The 25,896-nt window shown below is 35.5% G+C and overlaps 1 pseudogene; it reads right to left on the reverse strand.

Moving 5' to 3' along the window:
- Positions 1 to 21,007: 21,007 nt before the first annotated feature.
- Positions 21,008 to 22,807, reverse strand: LOC114085447 (ras-related protein Rab-9A-like; annotated as a pseudogene).
- Between the last annotated feature and the right edge of the window lie 3,089 nt (positions 22,808 to 25,896).

Genomic DNA, 25,896 nt, shown 5'->3' on the forward strand with positions numbered 1-25,896 from the left:
AGCTCTTCAAATGCATGCCTACTTCCTTCCTGAAGCCCACCTTCTAAAGGTTCTGACATCTTCCAATAGCAACACAGCCTGGGTACCAAACCTTTAGCATATAAACCTTTCGGGGACATTAAAGATAAAAACCATAACAGCAGTTAGTTAATGGAGACTGTCCTGACTCTGCACACTGAACTCAATTACATTCAAGTGGTTAAGAGATGGGCAAACAGACTGCACTGATGCCCAGGGAGCTTATAGTTCAGTGGGCTCCTTCCAGAATCTCACAGATACCTGGGCAGTGAGGTTATATGAGAACTAATGGGAAACCGGTGAGAAACCAAGGAAATTTTTCCAAATACCAGGTTACTAGTGTAAGTGAACATATCCTCTGCCAAATCTGGACCTGAATGCTCTGCATTGAACAAGTAGTTACAAGGAAGGTATGATTATCTTTATTTCTCAGATGAACAAATGAGGACATAGAGAAATCAAATGGCTTGCTTAAAGTCATAGAATTAGATGGCTTTTAAGTGAATTAAGTTAGATGGCATTTAAGGGATTCAAACCTAGGCTTGTTTAAATTTATACCATGTGTTCTTGACAAGGAAGATGCTTTTGTTGTTACATTACTATTGGGAAACTCTGGACTCAACTACTGTCAGAGAGCTTTGCTCAAAAGATTCTATGAGTGACTCCTTCTGAAAACTACTCTTTCTCCAGCTTGCTCTTCAACTTTCATATAATGCTGCTCCACATTCTTAGGAACGTGTCCTGTAAATGTTTTTTTACAAGAAAAGAACAAAGACATCTGATGCTTCCTTACATAGTTATTCCATAACCTCCCTCTGCTCCCTCAAAACATGTGAACTCAGATGATCTCAGTTATTATTCCCAGAGGGACATTAGAAAGAATTTATGTGCATGTGTGTGTGTGTGCACGCACGCATATGTATTAGGATTGCAAAGATAAAACATGATGCACTGCTGCTATCCTTCAGGTCTTTTTATTTTCTTTAGTAATCATGCAACAGTGCAAGAGTCACATGTGAAACTAATTGCAGAAAGTCATGGTGAGTGCCAATAAAAATGCCAGGGTTTCACATTATTAATAAAAAATTGCATATAGGAAAAATTCTGATTTTAATAAAAATGATTTGCAAAAAGAATCAAGTAACTCTATGTTTGAAAATGCTACTGTTTGGATGCTCCTTGTTTTCAATGAGATGATTCTTTGAAAAACCAACATCTTGTTTTGTTTACCAAAATTCCTCATGTATTTTGTTTGGCCTTTTCTGCCCACTTCACTTAGCACTTTGGGTTTTACCCAAACGTTTTTATACACACTGTATTATCTGACCATCTGCTGTCTTTGACACGTTGTTTTCCCTTTCTGGGTTTTTATTTATTTATTTTTAAAAAGTTCTCTCTCAGTGAATTGCTCATTTAATCACTTACACTGATATTCACATGTCCATGTGAAATTAAGATCATTTATTGTTTTTTTTTTTTAAAGGAGCATCATCTTCTTGTCTCAGAAATGTGCACAGTTCCCAGCTTGTGCATAATATATGTTTTCACAGACAGCTATTAGTCCTGAGTGGTGGATTGCAATGAAAAAAGTTGGGACAAAATGGCATAGATATGCAGAGAAGTGGTGGCTGAGGCGTTGAAAGGGAAGCCTGAGGTCACATGTTGAAGAAAGCAAAGTAAGTTAACTTTGCAATATGAGAAAAGTGTTAAATATTCAGAGGGTCAAGCTGACATCAGAATCAATGGTTCACTAGTGACTGCATAGTCATGGAAAGGCTCCTAAAAAGTTGGCAGAGAGATCATGAGGTGGTGGTGCAATTCATACTGACAAAACAAACAAACAAACAAAAAACCAAAACAACAACAACAACAACAATAAAAAAAACAGAGAATTAAGATTTGTCAGAAAAAGAATATAGAGGCCAGGAAGAGTATAAGAGTAATAGCAAGTGGTGGGTCCATACACAAGTCAGATATGGATATAATTCCTCATCTAAGGAAAAGAGAAGGATGATATTTGGATACTGGGTGATATTTCCCAGGCTAAGTAAGGAAAGGCATGGCATTAAGGTATGCTGATTAGATTTTTTAAATAAAGGGGAAGGCTAATTCTTTTGGGACAGTGACTTCTGAGTGCCATATTCTGAAGATTAATGCTATAATACTGGTAGCTGGAAATCTCACTTGGGAATTATGTCATAAAATAAATACCAAATGCTGGACTTGTTGGTACCAGATATCAACTTAATTATCTGTGAACAGGTGTTCCAGCTATATACATGTGCCCATCTTTTAAATAGTGTTTACTTTGCAATAATCTGAAAATGTATCTCTGCTATAAATAGAAAGGAAACATGAAATTACTACAGAAATTCCAGTGTGAGGCCAATATTTTTTTTTGAAAACAAGCAGTTCATTTTTTTCCTATAGAATTAGCACTCATTTCCCTTGTGGTGTCAGAAAACTCCAATTTTAAAGGCAAGCTCAGAGTTGCCAACCACTTGACGAAGTCACCAATGTGATTCATGAATATAAAATGGGCAGTTTTTGGAAAGGCCAGACACTGGCTTATGCAACTGGTCTGAAGACAGACACAGCAGATGGCTCAAAAAGGCAGACTTTGGAACACTGCATGTGTATCTTCCCATAAATATGAATTGTTCTTGAAAAGTTTGTTTTGTTTCTTGGATGTTAGAGTCTTCTTCCCCACCAGGGATGAATGTTTCCATTCACTGATGTCAAAAGACTAAATCCTGCCATTTGTTTTGGAAATCTCAAACATCTGAGCTTTAAAAGTGGTACTGGTGTTTTTCTTCTTAAGAGCTACCTGAAACTCCATCAAGGATCTTGAAGAAGTATAATTTGTATAAATTGAGATGCATTCATGGTAAAGGTGTTATGGTGCAAACTACTGGGATTGTGAGATACTGATATCAAAATTAAAAATTGACTTAATTTCTCCCTATCCCATTGACTTATTTTTTTTTGGATGACTTTAAATGAGTCATTTAATAATTTTGTATCTCAATTTTCCATCTGAAAATGTAGATAATGTTGACACATTGTACAAAAAAGAGCTTACTTCTAATCATAGGTCTTCAGAAACATTGTATATATGGTACTTATAACATTGTCTGTTTTCCAAATGGATTAGTAAGTGCAGTACATTATGAAAAAAAAATCATACATGAAGAAGACAAACTCTTGTCTGAATCTGGTCTATGGCTGGTAGATGAAGTTTGATATCCATTACCTTTTTCTTTTCCTTTCTAAAATACCAATTTTCTTTGTTTTTAAAATTTATTTCTTACATACATGACACTAGTGGAATGCATGACATTCATAATTATCCATACACAGCACAATTTTTCGTAACTCTGTATATAAAGTATGTTCACGCCAAATTATGCCATTATACGTGAGCTCTCTCTCTTTTTTTGCATTACAATTCTTAATACACTTTTATAGCACAATTTATCACATCTGTTTGTACATAAGGTATGTTGACACCAAATTCACATCTTCATACATGTATTTTGTATAATATGATCGTCTCCTTCCACCACCCTTTATCCCTTCTCCCTTCCTTTCCCTCCCACCCCTATTCCCTATCTAGAGGTAATCTTCCTCCCATGCTCTCCCTCCCTACCCCACTTTGAGTCATCCCCCTTATATCAGAGAAAACATTTGGCATAAAATACCAATTTTCTTAAGGAAAACAATGACTGCTTCTTTTTTCAAATTATTTTTCAAGAACCATTTAACTTTGCTTATTGCATTTTTATTCTGAATAAATCACGGGTCTTTAAATGAGCCTTCTTCCTGAATATTTTAGGAGTAAATCTTTGAGGTACAATCTGTGGTCCTTTTATTTTATAGTAACTGATTCTCAGACGCCCCTCTGAATTTAAACTGAGTATAAACTTTCTAAAAAATCTGTCTTTATAGAACTTGCCTTAGTTTAGCATGAAAATACTAATTTGGATTCTGTTGTTAATTTCAGGACAAGGAGAAATCAGTAGAAAAAGGAGGACACTCATTACTAGAAGTGATCTCTAAATCCAGTGATTGATTGATTGGATTATTTTAATGAGTATATAATGAGATTCTTGATGCTAATCACATTTAACTTAAATGTGGATTAACTGATTTTGTTATATGAAGCTGGGCATCAGATATAGCTACTTCATGGAATCAACCAGGGAACTTAAAGTTCATGCACAGTTCCTTTCTCTAGAAATTCAGATCCAATTGATGTGGGTTTGGCTTTTGCATCAGGAAATTTTTTAAAAATATTTATTTTTTTGTAATTGTAGTTGGACACAATAACTTTATTTTATTTATTTATATGTGGTGCTGAGGATCGAACCCAGGGCCTTGCATGTGCAAGGCGAGCGCTCTACCGCTGAGCCATAACCCCAGCCCCTGCATCAGGAATTTTAAGAGCTCACCAGATGATTCTAATGTCTAGCCCTTTGTCTGGAGACAGGACATGGTTGGGACATTAGCTCCAACAATGACTTCCTCAAAGGAGGAGAAGGTGCAAGACAGAGGGCAAATGTTATGGTCACCATCACACCTCTCACCAAGACAGAGCTTCACAGTGACAGAGGGTGCTGCTCTTCTCATCTAGAAGATTTAGCCTTGAAACATACAGCCTTTGGTTGGTGATGAAATTATCTAGGCTTCTGGAGGGTTTATATAATTCCTTGATGTGTACATTTTCTGTTATTTTTTTAAAAATATTTGTTTTATTTCTTAGTTTTAGGTGGACACAATATCTTTATTTTACATATATGTGGTTCTGAGGATCGAACCCAGTGCCTCATGCATGCTAGTCGAGCACTCTACCACTGAGCCACTACCCCAGCCCCTTTCTGTATTGTTTTAATAATTGGTGGTAATAAAACCAGTGGCTTTTTCTAATTGCAGTCTTCTGGTGACAAAGAATAAAGGCATCGTTCAAGACTGCACTGTAATTTCTCCTTAGAAATCTTTGAGAACATTTTCTTTCTTAAATACAATGAAAATCTTTGTTTTCCTTGTCATGTACATTGAGTTAAATTAAAGAAAGTCTGAGTGATATTTTTGTTGTGAATAGATTTTGAAGAATTTTTTAGAGAAAGTTGGATTGGCTTTCCTATAAGCCCAATGATTCAGAAAATACACCAGCTTCCTTTCTAGCCAATGATCAGTGAAAACATTGCATCCTTTAATAAGAGCCACTATTCATGGAATAGGAAAGGTGGCATAAACAGTTTTTCTTTGATTACATATGTCATCTGGATGCCTGTCTTATGTAAACCGGGGTGATTGTCACCTCATCTCTCAGCCTCCTTCATGTCACCAAGTAAGGTGCACCATTTGGTCCCAGTTTGGAGAAATTTGGGATTTAGCATGAACTGCAACTGAGGTTAACTCTGCAGGTGATGACGCCACCTTCTGATTCTAGAATTTACTTCCATGCTACTTTAGTATCAAAGTAGCTTAGGAAGGCTTATTACCATATTTCCATTTGTCTTTGGCTTATAATTTAAAAAGATATTTTGCTTACCATAAAACAGTATTCAGATATGATTTCAGTATTCATGTAATAAAATAGAAAAACTTTAATTAAAATCTGAGTGAGGGAAAATATGAAATAATGCAAGATAGAGAAGAGAGAGTGTAAACTAGCATTCTACAGAGCTACTAAAGTTGAGCCACAGACTTGGTTCTCATTTCCTGTTTTTCAAAGACAAAGAAGGCAAAAGAATAAGATTATGTGTTTTTATGCCATGTTTAAAAGAGAAAATACACCAGCACTTGAAAATGTTCTCATTCTTCTCAGAGAAATGAGACAAGTACAATCTCTTAAAAAATCTGAGGGTGGGAGGCTCAATTGTATTTTCCATGTCCATCGTAGCCAGTAAATTCCTTAAATACTTAGTGACTGATACTTCTGGCAACAGCTTTGGGAAGGCTGGTTACCAACCTACACTTGTTCCATGGATCCAAAGGCTGCTATGACATCTTATCTTTTAGATCTCATTATCAAGGAGATCTAATGAGATTTGTGAAGGCTGGATTTAAGCTGACCTTCCAGTTCTCAAAAAATCTCAGTATTATTGTTATCTGCAATTCATTTTGATTCATTCATGGTGCTAAAATGCTAACTACATAAACCAGATGGATCCCTGTTGCTTTTAATTCATATAATAGCTACAGACTTCTCAGGGTGATATTACAACAGGGGTTCTTGTCCTTAGCAGTGCTTCAATCTCCCATGGAAAAATGTGTAACTATTCCCAGTAATGTGTAACTCCCCATAAGTTCCACAGAATGACAAAATTGGGGGTTGGAGGTCTAGTATTGATATTTAAAAAATGTTTTGCAGGTACCTTTGATGCAAATCCAGGATTGAAAAATCATTGCAACTATTATCTGCCCAAGAAAGATATATACATGAATATGAGGGAGATGTGGGAGGGTCTATTAACAATGAATTTAGAAAATCAATTGGAACCAATTTCTATATAATTGTCTAGAATATAGGCAATTCTTCATAAAAATTGCCACATAACACAGTTTATAAATAGCATGGCATTTAAAAAGGATAATAACGTAGTTTATTGGTATTCCCATAGCACATTTCATTAAAAACAACTAGATGAAACTTTTATATTAGAACTTCTTTAATAACAACTTGATCCAAAATAGAGGTAACTCCTTGCCATCTCTGTTTCACTCCCTGATCTCCTGCATCTTCATGTTCTACCTCCCATTTACATTAAGATGTTTTTTTTTAAGGGGCCCTTACTAAGGTGGAGTGGAAATTATGTGGATCCAAGTAAAGTCAAAATGACTTTCAGAAATTTCCTATTCATTGTGTCTCATTTATGAGGTTAATATAGCCAAGAAGAGACAGTCTGGGAAACACGATTGCTGTACACAATGTTACCCCAGACCACTGCCCCTGATGGGTCAATGGTGCAAACAGGTTTTTGATCTGAATTACCATTTCTGGAGTTTGATGTCTAGCTCATCTCTGAGGTCAGATTTTACTTTGTTTTCTTCATAAACTTTATTCATGTTTCTTTTATATTACAGCCTCATTTTTTTATGTCAGTGTGATTAATTCCAAGTTGGAGGGTATTTTAAATGAGAAAAGTTGATGTGATACATGGAGGAGGATAGAATACAAAGTTTACTGTTTGACCACAAAATTAATTTGATACTCTACCATTTAATAGGGCTGACTTTGAGTCTTGTGGTTCATGATTAGAATCCACCCCAAGATCTCATTAACAGGGATTTTAAATTCCATCCTTTTTATCCTAAAGCTCCTTCTCTTTGCCTAGAGACCACTCTTAAACATGTGCCAGGGATGCTTTTCCAAGTCTCATCTTCCCTTTCCTTGATGTATCAATCCTCTTCTGCTTCTCTGCACTTCTTTTGTTCAATCTCTGAGTCTGTTATGGTTTGGACATTAGGTGTCTGGCAAAAGCTCAGGTGTGAGACAATGCAAGAAGGTTCAGAGAAATGACTGGATTGTGAGAGCCTTAACCCAATTAGTGAATTAATCCCTGGTGGGATTAACAGAGTGGTAACTAGAGGCAGGTAGGGTGTGACTAGAGGAAGTGGTTAATTGGGCGCGTGGATATTGGGTATATATTTTGTATCTGGATTTGGAGTCTCTCTCTCTCTGCTTCTTGATCACCATGATGTGAGATGCTTCCCTCCACCACACTCCAGCCATGATGTTCAGCCTCACCTCAAGCCCCAAGGAATGGAACCAGCCTTCTCTGGACTAAGTCCTCTGAAACTGTGAGCCCTCAAATAAATTTTTCCTTCTCTACAGTTGTGCTGGTCACATCCTTTAGTCACAGCAGCAAAACAGCTGACTAAAACCGAATCTCTTTATTCATTTCCTCAATAAAAGATGAATGTTTCCATTTTGGGATGCAGGAATTGTCATCCCTCTTCTACCCGCTACATATTTAAACTGTCACATGAGGAAATTGCTATTTTATATTTGGGTAGAAACGCAGAGGGCAGGTTTTGGCTCTTCATATTACGTATATATTTCATTATGTTTGGAATTGAAAACTTTGACCCCAATGTCCGAAAATAAGTTAAGAATGATATTTCAGTTGAATATCACTTAGCCATGTTGACTAAATTTGTTCTAAAAATTGTGAACATTTTTTTTTTGTGTAAACATTTTTGCCTCTGTTGCTCTTTTTGAGTGATTTTTGTAGTGAATAATTCTTGCCAAAGGCAAGAATGTTCTTTGTTAAAGGCATCTCCTGAAGTCACTGTTGTGCATTTCTGTCACAAAGACTGGGGTTCCTTACATCTGAATGTGGTCATTATTAGTTTGATTCATGTGGGCCATCTTAAGTCCTTTTACTGGCCTTTGTTCTTTGATTCTGATTTAGTCATCTGTGTTACCTATTGCAGCCTCTGCATTCTTGCAGTTTTATATTCCTGTAAATTTGGCTTTGTTTGATTTTTTTTTTTTTGGTCTCTCTTCTTGGATGTGCTTTCTTTGAAGGTCTTACCCTCTCTCTCCCTAATGTAATAACTAGCTATCCACTAACTTGTTTCTTGTCCCTAGTCTTGCCCATCCCTCCAACTGCTACACTAATACTCTCCACATGCAATATGTTGTCCATGTAATATAAGACCTTTCACATGTTGGTCTCCAGTGCATGAGTCTCTCTTTGCTCTCTGAATGGGTAGTTTTCTTGCTGCACTGTACTATTTACTGTGGACCCAGCTAACTTAACTTCTGGCACCATTTGTGAAAGTTCAGGAGTGGACTGGTCTTCCTCATCTGAAGAAAAAGAAGAACAGTACAAAAGTGCAATAAAATAATGAACAAAGAACATTAAAACATTAGTGTTTTGCACTAAAAAAGTCCTTGCAGAATTGAAGCTGCTCCTTTGAATTTGAGTTTTCATTTTGAGGAATGATAAAAAGAGAACTCAACCTCTGTCTATAGATTGGCAGTGTAATGCTTACTTGGCCATTTTACTCTTCTACCTGTGTTCATTAATCATTGATTATTTGCACTGAACCTCAGAGTCATTGACATATTATGCCTGTTATTTGGTGCTTGAGCCAGAATAGTAGGAACAGCTTTATATCTCTTAATCTGATCTGAATTAGGTCAACTAGAAGCCCTATTAGGTAATCAAATTTATGTTATTGCAACTGCCTATTAATTCATTTTTCATGGTTGTACCAGTTATGATTAGAGGGTTTGATATCTCATTAGTTCCTGCAATGACTGGAAACCCGAATCTAGAATTTTCCTGAATGAACAGTTTAAGCTTTTGATTTTTTTCTACCCTCCTTTTTACTTCTGTTTGCCTCTTAGGAAGAAGCTGTTGCTGGACCAGCATGAATGGTTTATTCACCCTTAGCTGGAAATTTGGCACATATAGGAATCTTTCTGGAGCTTACCATTTTCTAATTGCACTTAGCAGGGTCTTTTTTTTTGTCCATTGTAAGAGCTATTAATTTTATTGCAACAATTTTTAACCTAAGATTGCTAGCCATATATTAATACCAGACACCACAATTTTTCTGATCAGCATGACTCACAGCTGTACCCTTATTAGTCTCCCTCCCAGTACCAGCTGCTTCTGTCACTAAATTACTGACAGACTGTAATCTTAAGGCCCTTGTTTTTTTTTTAACTCAGATGGAGGAGATCCAACTTTATACTAAAATCTATTCTAATTTATTTGGTCACCCAGAAGTATATATTCTTATTTTACTCAGGTTGGGAAAATTTTAACATATTATAATTTATTATTTTGGGGAAAAAATAACCATTTTGTTATATAGGTATGGTGTGAACCATAATATCAATTGGCTTCCTAGGTTTTATTGTGTGGGTCCATTGTGTATTTATAGTAGGAACAGATCTTGATAACCAAGTGTATTTTATGTCAGTTACTCTAATTATTGCTGTTCCCATAGGAGTTAAAGTTTTTAACTGACTAGCACCATCCACAGAAGTAATATTAAATGATCACCAACTATATTATGAGCTGGTTACAGTTGAAGGCCTAATAAGAATTGTTCTGGCTGATTCATCATATTTTCTCTATGATGAGTAGGATGTTGCAGCAATTTCCACTATGTTTGTTCAATATAGGTGGTCAGTCTTCATTATTGTAGGAGGATTATTCACTTACTCCCACTATTTTCAAATGATATGCTTGGCTCAACTTAAGCCAGATTTACTTTACAATAGTATTTGTAGGTGTTAACTTCTTTCTGAATTTCCTTCCTCTATCAAGCTTGCCACAATCACATTTCAGTTATCCTAATGTGTATACAACATGAAACACTGCCTCATCGGTGGGCTCATTTATCTCAGCACCAATAATATTAAAAATTTTCATAATTTGAGAAGTCTTTGCTGCAAAATAAAAAGTTCAAACAGTATAAATTTTAACTATAAATCTTAAATGACTTTATGGTTGTCTAACACTGTATTACACACATTAGAACCCACGTACAAAAAAAAAAAAAACCCTTCAAATAACATAGTAAAATATCTGGCTATGAGTCAGTCTCATAACCATTTTAACTTTCTCAACAAGGTGGTATTAGTAAAAATATTATGCAATTTTGTGAAATGTGATTTTTAGGTTAAAAATCCTTTATATATTTTTTTAAAAAAAATTTATTTTCGGCACCAAGGATTGAACTCAGGAGCACTCAACCATTTAGCCACATCCCCAGCCCTATTTTGTATTTTATTTAGGGACAGAGTCTCACTGAATTGTTTAGTGCCTTGCTTTTCCTGAGGCTGCCTTTGAACTTGTGATCATCCTGCCTCAGCCTCCTGGGCTGCTGAGATTACAGGCATGCACCACTGTACCTGGCAAAATCCCTTATATCTTTATGTAACATTGCCTGTGATAGAGAAAGTCTTACAATTCTTAATTGTCTCTTTAGTCCTTTATATTATTTCATTAATATTAACAATATTATTAACAATATTAACTTGAATCTAATGTATGAAATATGATATGTCAAGAGCTTTGTAATGTTTTGAACAACCAATAAAAAAAAATAAAGAATTTTTAAAAATTTAAAAAAAACCCCAAAAAACAATATAAACTAATCCACATGAGTCCTTTGGATATTTAAGAAGAGACAGTATGACCTATTTTACCCAATAATATCTTAATCTTAATTCATTTATCATCTTTATGAATCCTATACAAACTAGGCGAAGTTAATAACACTTCCCTATAATACTGAAATTATGAGGATACAGATTATGAAGACTTAAATTTTGATTTCCACAATAGATTTGAGCCAGCAAATTTTAACTATTCAAAGTTGATAAATGAGTAATCCTTTCTTCCTATAACTTGGATCTGGAATGTCCCCCAAAGATTCATGGATTGAAGACTTGGTCCCCAATATAGCAATATTCTGGGATTGGGAATTTTGGGAAGTGAATGGTTCATTCTAACCTTATCAGTGAATTAATCTGTCATCCACTGTTTTATTCATAGCTATATGGACTATGAAGGAGTTGAATGAACTATAGGGAAGTGGTAGAAACTGTAGGAAGTGGGACCTAGTTGAAGAGAATGGGTCCTTGGGGATTTGCATTTGTAGACTGTATTTTGTTCCTGGCCCCTTCCTCTTTCTATCTGCTTCCTGGATATAATAAAGTGAGCAGCCTTGCTTTGCCACACCCTTCTGCCATGATGTTCTGCCTTACCACAGGCTCAGAAACAACAAAGCCAGTCAATCCTGGGGTGAAGTCTCTGAAACTGAGAGCCAAAATAAGTCCTCCTTTATTGGTTTAATCGGGTATTTTGTCACAGTAATGAAAAGTAGACTAATAAATATCTGTATAATACCAATTTATTTACTAATCTCATATGAAGATGTGTTATAATCCTGAGCTATTCCATCATGAGGCCTAAAATTACACAATTCTGGGACATTTAAATCACACCAGCCCAACATCCATATGCTGTACTATTGGACAATGTTGAGAAATATTTGGGCCAAATCACAGCTTTATGACTATCATACTTGGGATAGTTCCACTTTGAAAACTTATCAGTATCCAAGTTATAATGTCATTGTGAAGCTAAATATCATTAAACTTTTAAGTTAAAGACTGAGAATATTAATCTCTCCACAAATGAAATGCCACAGCTAGATAAATCAACACAATTTATTGCTATTCTAGCACTATTGATTTTATTTCAATTAAAAATGTGAAAGTACATCTATTCTTTAGATCCATCACCAAAGAATACTAAAACATGCAACCCTTTAACAAAGAAAGTAAATAAAAATTAATTTAGAGATCCACTCACACCAGCCTATGTGGGACCCAGGCCCGGGTCCATTCCCTTCACCGGTGGGGCAGACACCTACCAGAACTCAGCCTCTGGCATAGGACCGCCTCTTCAAACCAGCAGACTATCCCCCCTCACCTGGGAGCCTAAGCCTAACCCACTTCCATATTGGGACACTGCAGTCACTGCCATAGCCTTCCCCATGCAGTAGCCCCTAACTTTTTGACAACAGACAGGGCCTAGAAGCAGCTGCATCTCAGAGCAGGCATCCGAAAGAGAGTGTGAGGCCCACCCTTTCAGCCCTATATATCTGTAAGACATTGCTTCCATCTTGGGGCACCTCAACTATTATCTTGAGTTACCTCAGCTATTATTGCCACCACTTTTAGATGCAGTGCCATACATTGAGGAACACAGGCAGGGTATGGAAGCTCAACCTCAAGGTGAGGTACAGACAATCTGTATGGGTACCACAAGAATATAGGGTAGAAACTGTAATATCTAAGATCCACACTGCAAGAAAGGAAGACATAGAGACAACATGAAAAAACAAAAGAGGAAAGTGCCCCAAACAAACCAGAATTCTATGATAACAGAACCCATGGACAGCAAAATTGATGAAATGTCAGAGAAGGAGTTTAGAAGGTTCATAATTAAAATGATCTGTGAATTAAAGAATGACCTAAAAAAGCAAATACAGGCAAAAATTGATCACTCCAACAAAGAGATAAGAGAGCAAATACAGGTAGCAAAGATTACTTTGAGAAAGAGATAAAGAATTTGAAAAAAAAAGAAAAACAAAAAAATAAAAACAAACCAGTCAGAAATCCTTGAAATGAAGGATACAATAAATTAAATAATAATAATAATAATAATAATAATAATAATAATAACTCAATAGAAAGCATAACCAACAGACTAGATCATTTGGAAGAAAGAACATCAGATAATGAAGACAAAGTATACAATCTGGAAAATAAAGTTGATCACACAGTGAAGATAGTAAGAAACCATGAACAGAACTTACAAGAATTATGGAACAGCATCAAAAGGCCAAATATAAGAGTTATTAGGATAGAGGAAGGCACAGAGTTTCAAACCAAAGGAATGCACAATCTCTTCAATGAGATAATATCAGAAAATTTCTCAAGCATTAAGAATGAATTGGAAAACCAAATACAAGAGGTTTACAGGACACCAAATGTACAAAATTAAAACAGCTCTACACCAAGGCAAATTATAATGAAAATGCCTTAGCATACAGAATAAGGATAGAATCTTAAAAGCCACAAGAGAGAGGAATCATATCACATATAGGGGGAGACCATTTGGTATCTCAGCAGATTTTTCAACCCAGACCCACAAACCCAGGAGATCATGGAACAACATATACAAAGCCAACCAAGAATCTGATATCCAGCAAAACTAAGCTTTGATGATGAAATAAAAACCTTCCATGATAAACAAAAGCTAAAAGATTTTACAACTAGAAAGCCTGCACTACAGAACATCCTCAGCAAAATATTCCATGAAAAGGAAATGAAAAACAATGATGAAAATTAGCAGAGGGAAGAATTACACTAAAGGAAAATCTAATCAGAAGAGAAACAAAGTTATATTAAATACCAAAAATAAACAAAAATGGTTGGGAATACAAATCATGTCTGAATAATAACCCTGAATGTTAACGGCTTAAACTCACGAATCAAAAGACATAGACAAGCAGATTGGATAAAAACAAAACAAAACAAAAATAACAATAACAACAACAACCCCCCCCCAAACCCCAAAAACCCAACAATATGCTGCCTCCAAGAGACTCATCTCATAGGAAAAGATATCCACAAGACCAAAGATATCCACAAGATCAAAGGCTGGGAAAAAATCATACCACTCACATGGACTGTGGAAGCAAGCAGGGGTTTCCATCCTCATATCAAATAAAGTAGATTTCAAGCCAAAGTCAATCAAAAAGGATAAAGAAGAACACTACATACTGCTCAAGGGAAACATACACCAAAAAGACATAACAATTATCAACGTATATGCCCCAAACAATGCAGCATCTATGTTAATCAAGCAAACTCTTCTCAACTTCAAGAGTCAAATAGACCACAAAACAATAATTTTGGGTGACTTTAACACACCTCTTTCATCACTAGATAGATCTTCCAAACAAAAGCTGAACAAAAACTATAGAACTCAATAATACAATCAATAACTTAGACTTAACTGACATATATAGAATATTTCAACCTTCAATGAGAGAATACACTTTCTTTTCAGCAGCACATGGATTCTTCTCTAAAACAGACCATAAATTTTACAACTCTTAACAAATATAAAAAGATAGAGATACTACCCTGCATTTTATCAGATCATAATGGAATGAAATTAGAAATCAATGATAAAATGAGAAATAAAAGCTACTTCATTACCTGGAGACTAAATAATATGTTACTGAATGAATAATGGGTTGCAGAAAACATAAAGGAGGAGATTAAAATTTTTAGAGGTGAATGAGAACACAGATAAAACATATTGAAATTTATGGGACACTATGAATGCAATTCTAAGAGGAAAGTTTATTGCATGGAGTTTATTCCTTAAAAGAAGACAAAGTCAACAAATAAATGACTTAACATTACATCTCAAAGCCCTAGAAAAAGAAGAACAAATCAACACCAAGAGCAGTAGAAGACAGGAAATAATTAAAATCAGAGCTGAAATCAATGAAATTGGAACAAAGAAACAATTGAAAAAATTGACAAAGCAAATAAATAAAATTGACAGACCCTAAGCTACGCTAATGAAGAGAAGGAGCGAAAAAACTCAAATTACCAGCATACACGATAAAAAGATAATATCACAACAGACACTATAGAAATACAGAGGATAATTAGAAATTATTTTGAAAACTTATTCTCCAATAAAATAGAAGATATTGAAGGCACCAACAAATTTCTTGAGTCATACGATTTGCCCAAATTGAATCAGGAAGATATACACAATTTAAACAGACCAATATCAAGTGATGAAATAGAAGATGCCATCAGAAGCCTACCAGCCAAGAAAAGCCCAGGACCAGATGGATACACAGCCAAGTTCTACAAGACCTTTAAAGAAGAACTAATACCAAATACTCTACAATTTATTTCAGGAAATAGAAAAAGAGGCAGCACTTCCAAACTCATTCTATGAGGCCAATATCACCCTGATCCCCAAACTAGGCAAAGACACATCAAACAAACAAACAAACAAACAACAACAACAACAAAAAACCTTCAGACCAATATCTCTAATGAATATAGATGCAAAAATTCTCAATAAAATTCTGGCAAATCAAATACAAAAACATATTGAAAAGATAGTGCAACACGATCAAGTGGGATTCATCCCAGGGATGCAAGGTTGATACAACATATGGAAATCAATAAATGTAATTCATCACATCAATAGACTTAAAGATAAGAATCATATGATCATCTCAATAGACGCAGAAAAAGCATTTGACAAAATACAGCACCCTTTCATGTTCAAAACACTAGAAAAACTAGAAATAACAGGAACATATCTCAACATCATAAAAGCTATCTATGCTAAGCCCCAGGCCAATGTCATTCTAAAGTTCATTGAGAAAAACTGAAGGCATTTCCTCTAAAAACTGGAACAAGACAGGATGCCCTTTTTCACCACTTCTATTTAGCATAGTTCTTGAAACACTGGCCAGAGTATTAGACAAATGAAATTAAATTAAAGGGATACACATAGGAAAAGAAGAACCCAAATTGGCAGTATTTGCTGATGATATGATTCTATATCTAGGAGACCCTAAAAGTTCCACCAGAAAACTTTTAGAATTAGTAAATGAATTCAGCAAAGTAGCAGGATATAAAATCAACACCCATAAATCAAAGGCATTTCTGTATATGAGTGACAAATCCTCTGAAAGGGAAATGAGAAAAACTACCCCATTTACAATAGCCTCAAAAACAAACAGACAAACAAACAACAACACAAAAAAGCCAAAAAACTTGGGGATCAACTTAACAAAAGAGGTGAAAGAACTACACAATAAAAACTACAGAGTCCTAAAGAAATAAATCAAAGAAGACTTAGAAGATTGAAAGATCTACCTTGCTCTTGGATAGGCAGAATTAATATTGTCAGAATGACCATGATTCTAAAAGTACTATACAGATTTAATGCAATTCTGATCAAAATCCCAATGACATGCTTCATAGAAATAGAAAAAGCTGTCATGAAATTCATCTGGAAAAATAAGAGACTCCAGAATAGCTAAAGCAATCTCAGCAGGAAGAGTGAAGCAGGTGGCATCACTTAACCAGACCTTAAATTATACTACAGAGCAATAGTAACAAAAACAATAGTAACAAAAATGGTATTGGCACCAGAACAGACTGGTAGACCAATGGTACAGAATAGAGGACACAAATACTAATCCACAAAATTACAAGTATCTTATATTAGAAAAAAGTTCCAAAAACATGCATTGGAGGAAAGATAGCCTCTTCAACAAATGGTGCTGGGAAAACTGAAAATCCATATGCAACAAAATGAAATTAAACCCCTATCTCTCACCATTCACAAAACTCAACTCAAAATGGATCAAGGACTTAGGAATAAAACTGGAGACCCTGCATCTAATAGAAGAAAAAGTAGGCCCTAATCTCCATCATGTGGAATTAGGTCCCAGCTTCCTTTATAAGACTCCTTTGGCACAAGAATTAAAATCAAGAATCAATAAATGGGATGAACTCAAACTAAAAAGTTTCTTCTCAGCAAAAGAAACAATCTTTGAGGTGACTAGAGAGCCTACATCTTGGGAGCAAATCTCTATCCTTCACACATCAGATAGAACACTAATCTCTGGGGTATATAAAGAACTCAGAAAGAAAGGAAAAAACAACAAACAACAACAACAAAAAACTCCACAAATACCCCTATCAATAAATGGACCAAGGACCTGAACAGACACTTCCCAGAAGATGATATACAATCATCAGTCAACAAATATGAAAAAGTGTTCATCATCGCTAGTAATTAGAGAAATGCAAATCAAAATTGCTCTAAGATTTTATCTCACACCAGTCAAAGGGGCAGCTATTATGAAGACAGACAACAATAAGTATTGGCGAGGATGTGGGGAAAAAGATACACTCATACACTGCTGGTGGGACTGCAAATTGGTGCAGCCAATATGGAAAGCAGTATGGAGATTTCTTGGAAAATTGGGAATGAAACCATCATTTGACCCAGCTATCCCTCTCCTTGGTCTACACCCAAAGGACTTAAAATAGCATACTACATGACACAGCCACATCAATGGTTACAGCATCACAATTCACAATAGATAAACTGTGGAACCAACCTAGATGTCCTTCCATAGAATGAATGGATAAAAATAATGTGACATATATACACAATAGAATATTACTCAGCAATAAAAGAGAATAAAACCATGACATTTGCAGGTAAATGGATGGAGTTAGAGAAGATAATGCTAAATGATGTTAGCCAATACCCCAAAAAACCAAAGCCAAATGTTTTCTCTGATAGAAGAAGGCTGATTCATAGTGGGATAGGGAGAGGGATCATGTGGGGGGAGTAGACAAACTCTAGATAGGGCAGAGTTTTGGGAAGGGAAGGGAAAGGAGGGGGCATGACATTAACAATGATGGTGGAATATGATGGACATTATTATCCAAAGTATAGGTATGAAGACATGAATTGGTGTGAATATACTTTGTATACAACCAGAGATATGAAAAATTGTGCTCTATATGTGTAATTGTAATGTGGAATTGTAATGCATTCCACTGTCATATATAAATAAAAATTAATAAAAAAATGAAAAAATTAATTTACCTCTTTTATTACTTCATACTAGAAGTACCTATTACTAATGATTTAATTCTCAAATATTCTATTTTCTAATCCAATAAACTTATCGATAATCAACTAGTCTATAATCCATAATAATTAGTGTAACTCACACTAAAACAAGTAATAGTGATTCATAATATCAAAGAATACACCTCTTGAACTCTAATAATAAGCTCACTCACTTGTTGACTCAACAAATTTACTTGGGCTATTATCCCACTCATTTCCACTAAGCACTCAATTCTCAATAAATCTAGATACAGCTATGCCACTATGAATGGAAGCAATGATTACTGGCTTCTGCAACAAAACAAAAGCATTACCAGTCTACTTTCTACCACAAGAAGCATCTGTCCCACTTATTCCTATGCTAGTGATTTTGGACCCCATTAGCCTATTTATCCAACTCACATCCCTAGCTGTATGATAAACGTCCATCATTACAACTGTTCATCCACATATACACTTCGTTAGAGGAGACACTTTAGTGCTAACATCCATTAGACCTACACTGACCTTAATAACATTTGCTGTTCTTACCTCATTATTCTTGTATTTGCTATAGTTCTGATTCAAGCTTACATCTTCACACTCTTGGTTAGCTTTTTATCAACATGGCTACTTGCTGACCTAGCAGATACACACCTAACCTGTAGTTAATCCCATTTCTGTACCCTTAGAGGAACATTATCAGTCCTGCTCATGTCATTCAGATTATTAATATAATTTTATTTTAACTTCAATATTTTACTATCTCTGGGCTTATTAACTAATACATGAACAATATACCAATAAGGAAGAGACCCTGAGAAAGCACGTTTCAAGGTCACTGTACTTAATTGTCCTAAAAATCCTATCATATGAAACATCTCTTTGTTATATCAGAAAATTTCTTCTTTGTAGTCTTTTGAGCATCACTCTAGTCCCAGAATTAGGACCCAGAATTACCTGTTGACCACCAACAGGTATTCATTCACTTATCCCCCCAGAGGTTCCACTACCACTCAACACATCAGTACTACTGGCCTTAAGGTGTCAATCACCTGAGCCTACTTTAGCCTCACAGAAGGTAACTGCAAACACATACTTTAACCCCCTCTTATCATAACTTCAGTAGTCATTTATTTTATTTTACTATAAGCCTCAGAATATTTTGAAACATCCTTTTTACCATTTCTGATGCAGTATACAGCTTAATGTATTTAGCACAACAGTTTTCCTATCTTTTGCTTCTTCTGTCAATTAAAATTTCACTTTACATCTAAATTACTATTTTGGATTTGAAGCCACTGCCTGTCATTGACATTTTGTAGAGGTTATTTGATATTTTTGTTTGTTTTTATCAATGAGGATTCTGTTCTTTTAGTATTACAGGTGTGTGCCACTGCACCTAGCACATACCTGGAAATCTTAATTATTTACTTTAGATTATCTACCATTGTTATGATTTGGACCTTCAATGTCCCCCAAAGGCTCAGTGTTGAAGGCTTAGTCCCCAATGCATCAATGTTCAGAGGTGGGGTTTTGGGAAGTGACTGGATCATGAGAGCCCTGACTTTATCAGTAGATAAATCCATTGATAGCTGAGTGGACTTTTGGGAGGTGGTGAAAACTGTAGGTGTGGGGGATAGTTGGAGGAAGTAGGTCCCTGGGGGCATGCCTGGAAGGGTATTTCTTGTCTCTGGTCCCTCCTCCATGCTCTCTCATTCTCTGCTTCCTGTCGGCCATGAGCTGAGCAGCACTCCACCACCTCACACTTCTGTTCTTTTTTATCTGACCTAAAGCAACAAAGTTGTTGGGCCATGGACTCCAAGTCTTCCCCCTTTTCTAGGTTGTTTTTTTTTTTAATCAGGTATTTGCCACAGCAACAAAGAAGTGACATAACCATTATACTAACCATCTTTTAGCTTGGGAGGATGCTATAGGCCTGGTGTTACTAGTAATGGTATCTAATATTTATGATCTTGGCTATGTGTCAGACTTAAATCTCCAACGTTAAAATTTGCTGTATTCATAGTTATACTCACATCATTAACATAATACTCTAAAAATTCCATAATCTGAATTTACACAACCCTCCACAGCTTATTGATCAGTTCAATCAATTTATTTCTCTAAAACCAATTAAAAAATAGGCCAAACTTTTCATTAAATTTTCCTTAATCAATTAACCCCTCTTTTAACTTTAGCTATCTGACTAATTGTCCTTAATCATTCCGAAGAATCAATTATCTAAAAAAAAAATGCAGATTTCAGTATTCATTTTTTAAAAAAAAATTTTTGATATGTGCATTATATTTTACTCTTTAATATTTAACACTATAGCTTTAGAAAGTATTTTTCCCAAATCAAAAATAGAATGCTAATTACATAAAAATATATACATATAAAAGTAGTTTACTTTCCCAGAGAGTAAAAATCCAAGTATAACTTCTAGAATAGTAAGTTTTTTGTTTTGATGATAACTTCAGTCTTGGTCATCTTATTTATTAACTCCAGCTTACATATTTAAATTAAAGAAATGTTATTAGACAATGATTACAATTTATAATTGTAAAGTACTTTGAGTAAATAGTACCTCCAGAGTGATTGTGTCCCTTCTGACACCAACTAATAAAGGAGCAGTGAATGTTCATCTCATTTTATTAGTAGACCATACACTGCTTCAAATGCTAAGTCTCTTTTCCATCTCCTGCTTATTTTGTGTGGATGCATGGGTTGGTTAGAACCACCTACAATCTAATTACTAATCAACAGTGAGATGAGTTTGGTTTGGATTTTCAGTGAAGATTGAAGGTATCTATCTGAATCACTTGATCTGACTTTTCCTGTGTAGCAAGAACATATGTGTGTGGGGGTGTGGGGGTGGGAAGGCAGTGCTGGGGATCAACACCAGGCATCATCCATGCTAGACATACTCTACCACCAAACTACATCTCCAGCCCTAGAGCTACATCCCTATCCCCAGCATCACAGCCCTGGACCTAGAGCTACATCCTTAGCTCATAAGAACTCTGAGCTGCTTCCTCAAAAGTAGCTGTGACTGTGGTTGCATCTTTTGCATGTGTTTCAAAGTCAAAAGATGCGGTTGCCCTTGTCCTAGATTGGGGTTTCTTCTTCAGATGCTTGTTGTTTGCTTATGTTAGTCTTGTTGCTCCAAGTCATGAAAGGGTAGTTTTGTGCCTTTTTTTTTTATTATTAGAGATTGAACCCAGGGGTGCTCTACCACTGAGCTGCATCCCCATTGCTTTTTTAGTGCTGAGGCTAGCCTTGATCTTGTGATCCTCCTAAGTGGCTAGTAGTGTTTTTTCACATTTGCATAATTCATTATTATTATTTTTTCACCTCTGTTATATAAGTTCTGGAAGCTCTGTGAATCACCGACACTAAAATAAGAATACAACAATCAGAACGTCTGTAAATCAAATAGCATCCCCAGGCTTTGAATTATGGTTGAACTTTGTGTCCCAAATTTGCATGGTAACAAAATGTCCATCCACCTCCAAATCTTTATTTAAAAGTTCCACACCTATCATAGAGAAGAACTGGGCATCAAACTTATTAATTACATATTGGTTCATAAAAGAACCCTTCCCAACTCCACCATCTGCAAAGGTGATTAAGAAAGAATTTTTTTTCTTGATATTATTAATCTTAAGAATTCAAGCATCATTATCTCCTTGAGTTTTTGGGAAGATGCTCCCAGATAATGCAGCGAAAAATATTTCATCACCATGCCAAGCTCATTAGAGGAGTGGAGGAAGCTTCTTGAGATTGCATGGAGGATCCCCTGGAGCTCCAGGCCACCACTGGGTATCCTACAAGTACAGAAAGAGTGCAGGGCCTGCAGAGGCAGGAGGTCAGGCAGTGGACATGCACTACAAAGGCTCAGGTTCAATTCAGAGGGAAGAGGTGGTAGTGGGTGGGGGAGGAGGGGCTGCTGCAAAAATTTTTGATCATGACATTTATTGCTACAGAACCTCTCTCTCTCTCTCTCTCTTTTAATTTTTGTTTTTGGGTACAAGGGATTGAACTCAGGGGCACTTGACCACTGAGCCACATCCCTAGTGAAAGGAAAGTGACCACAACACTCGGGGAGACCAAGAGATCTTTATTGCAGCAGTGAGAAAGAGAAGAGAGAGAGAGAGAGAGAGAGAGAGAGAGAGAGAGAGAGAGAGAGAGAAGAAAGAGAGAGCAAGAGCAAGACAGAGGGGCCCGGCAGGAGGGAGTTTTTATAGCCCAAATCTAATGGGGTCTCTGGGTCTGTAAGCTGCCTTGTTGGTGTACAGTGATTGTATCATACAGTAGTTGCTAAGGGTGTCATCTTCTGCCTTCAGGCAGATGGGGCAGGTGTCAGATGTGGGTTTCCGTTGTACCAGATGGGTGGGGGTCGAGTGTTCAGCCTTGAGTAGGGTTGAGTGTTCAGACTTGACGCAAACAGGTGATAAAGGACCATACAGAGGGGGGGTTTGAGTGCCTGGGTTATCCTGCACCTGTTTGTTTAGCCTGCTCTGTAGACAACTTAGTTCAGACTGCCCTGCACCTAACATCTAGCCCTATTTTATATTTTATTGGAGACAGGGTCTCACTGAGTTTCTTAGCACCTCGCTAAATTGCTGAGGCTGGCTTTGAACTCGAGATCTTCCTGCCTCCACTTCCCAAGGCAATACTAATCCCAAACTATTACTCATTGTGGAAATCATTAGGACAATTAAGTGCAGGAATTTATTTCCTGTTTTACAAAGTGATTAGCTTTTCTCTTATTTATAGCATTAATTTATAACCCTAAATTCTGTAGGCTCATTAATTTTTAATAACCCTTTGTCACAGGACTCAATAGGTCTTCCTCTTGGTGAGAATCAAACCAGAATAGAATACCAAGAATAGGTGTCAAACAGCAAGTAAGGAGACCCTGGGGAATCACTTCCAAAGCTGTGACTCATGGAAGTTGAAACTTATTTGGAAGGGGGTTCAGATTCAGGAGGAGCAAAGGCTTCATCACATGCATGGGTGGGGATGATCCTGCTCAGGCAATGCTCCTTCTCAATTCCCATATTATGGAAATGAGGTTTTACTTTTTCCCTGGGTGGAGATTTTAGTATTAAAATGAAGTAAATTCACCTGTTAGTCAATAGCACATACTATTTAGGGTAGCTTGTGGAACATTGCTTTTGAAAAACAAATTTAAGATTTTTTTTAGAAAAACAATTTTATCTCGGGGTTCAGGTTGCTGAATGGGAGACAGCCTTGCATTCTGATGTCTCAGGCTATTCCTGTGCTAACACTGTTGAGTTCAAACACTACCAAAGTCCTGATCTAATGCTTTCCTATGATAGCATACATAATAACATTTATAGTAAAAATAGCCCTTTACAGCTTCTACCTTTGATTACTAAAATTACATGTAGAAGCCCCAATCACTCCATCTGTAGTTCTTCCAGCTGTATAACTAAAATTAGGAGGCTATGGTATTTATATGTATTTATAAATATGAATTACTGTAATTTTAAACCCACTAATGGAATATATAGCCTATCTACTACTTATGTTGTCCCTATGAAGAATAATGCTAATAGCTGTATTAGTTTGTTTATGCCAGACAGACTTAAAATGACTCATCACATACTCATCCATAAATCATATAGCATTAGCAGTTGTAGCTATTTTTATATAAATGACATGCAGTTTTACAGGAGCCACAGCCCTAATTGCTCATGGACTCATCTCCTCAGTATAATTTTGCCTCACAAACTTGAATCTTAAGAGAATTCCTAGTTGAATTATAATATTAGCTTGTGGACCACAGGCATTACTTGCTATAGTAACAGCTTGCTGAGTACTGGCAAGCCTGACCAATCTACCTTACTACCAGCTGTTAACCTTATTGGAGGACTACTTGTAGTTATAGCATCATTTTTATAATCTAATGTACTATTTTACTAATATAAATTAATATACTAATTACTTTCTATACTTCCTTAGCATATCAATCACAACATAACAAGGAAAATTCATATAGCGCATTATCAGTATGAACATAATAGTCTCATAGTTACATATATACTACTTGTATTTTTCCTATTATCTATCCCCAAAATTATTCTAGGACCCATATACTAAATGTAGTTTAAATAAAGAATTAGATTGTGAATCTAATAATAGCAGCTTAAAATTCCTTATTTATCAAGAAAATATACAAGAGCTGCTGACACATGCCTCCATGTATACCAATAAGACTTTCTAAACTTCACAGTATAGAAGTAATCTATTGACCTTAGGAGCTAAAAACTTGCTGCAACTCCAAATACAAGTAATATGTTTACACTCTCTCTCGATCCTAAGCTTACTTACCAGTTAAATTTTCTGAATTGTTTAAATTATTGCCAGCATTTGTTAAAATACCACCTCCACACAGTGCATAAAGACATCTATTTCATATGCTTTTATCACCATTTTAATTTCAACTTTAATGCCCCTAGTAATAAGTGATGCTTTTACAATAATAAAATATAAATTTCAGCTATCAAATTCATGCAAGATTTTAAAATAACAAATCCTAATGTACATGGTACCTGGTTAAATGTAATTTCATAGACATATCATGAACAATTATCTTTTCTGTTTCTTACATTATTGATGTTTTCTGGATAAACAGAAAAAGGAACTTAGAATAGACAAAATAATCTTTTTGTGTATTATTTTTAAACTCATGCCTAAAATCACAAGAGTTGTACATATTAATGAGTTACTATACCACTTTTTACATGGTATACATGTTTTACAATACCAGCATTTCCTTTTTATGCTTAAAATATTTGCCTATTATGTTTTACTCAATTTTTTAAAAAAACTGTGCTCTGTGTTTCTTAGGCTGTACTTTCAGTGTGTTTATTTTTCTTTGAGCTATTTCCAATTTGATCTTCATTTTTGTGATACTTTTTCTCTTCTTATACTTCCCTGATGAGCTAATATAGCTTATTTTTCACCTTGTATTGTTATTTTTTCATGTTTTCTCAGAACTCTGATTTGTGTTTTTGTCTTAAAGAGATACTTGCTTTATTATTCATTTCAAATTTAGGACACTGTATTTGGCTAATTTTTATATGGACCATGTTATCATTTTTTTTCTGATTGTTGGTCTACATTTCTATTTATTTTCCTTCTCTCTCTCTTTACAAATAGTTATTTTTAAAATATTTATTCTTGAATATGATGAATAATGGACAATCTACAGGAGAGTTTGATGAAAAGTATCCATATAGTGTTATGATCCTGAATAACAAGAACTCTACTTAGAACATGAATTATTTAGCTTTTCCTCATCTATAGTCAATTAAAAATGACACTATAGGCTGTTTTTAATTTTCATGCATGTCTCCTACTTAGGCAGCTGTCTAAATATAGCTAGTCTATGTGATTCTTAAATTAGTTGCACTCCTTCAGGTAGTTTGGATATGATGCCCAGTAGATTCCAAGAAGGCTGGAAATGAAATGAAGTGGATTATATGTCACTAAACTTGTTGCAAGTATAATCTATCATTATCTATCTATCTATCTATCTATCATCTAACTATATTTTAACATGTTGGTGGTGTCCCATACTTTTTTTGAGCTCTTCAGCTATAAATATGTTCTTTCC

This window comes from Marmota flaviventris, chromosome 7, assembly GCF_047511675.1.
Source record: "Marmota flaviventris isolate mMarFla1 chromosome 7, mMarFla1.hap1, whole genome shotgun sequence".
Taxonomy (NCBI): Eukaryota; Metazoa; Chordata; class Mammalia; order Rodentia; family Sciuridae; genus Marmota; species Marmota flaviventris.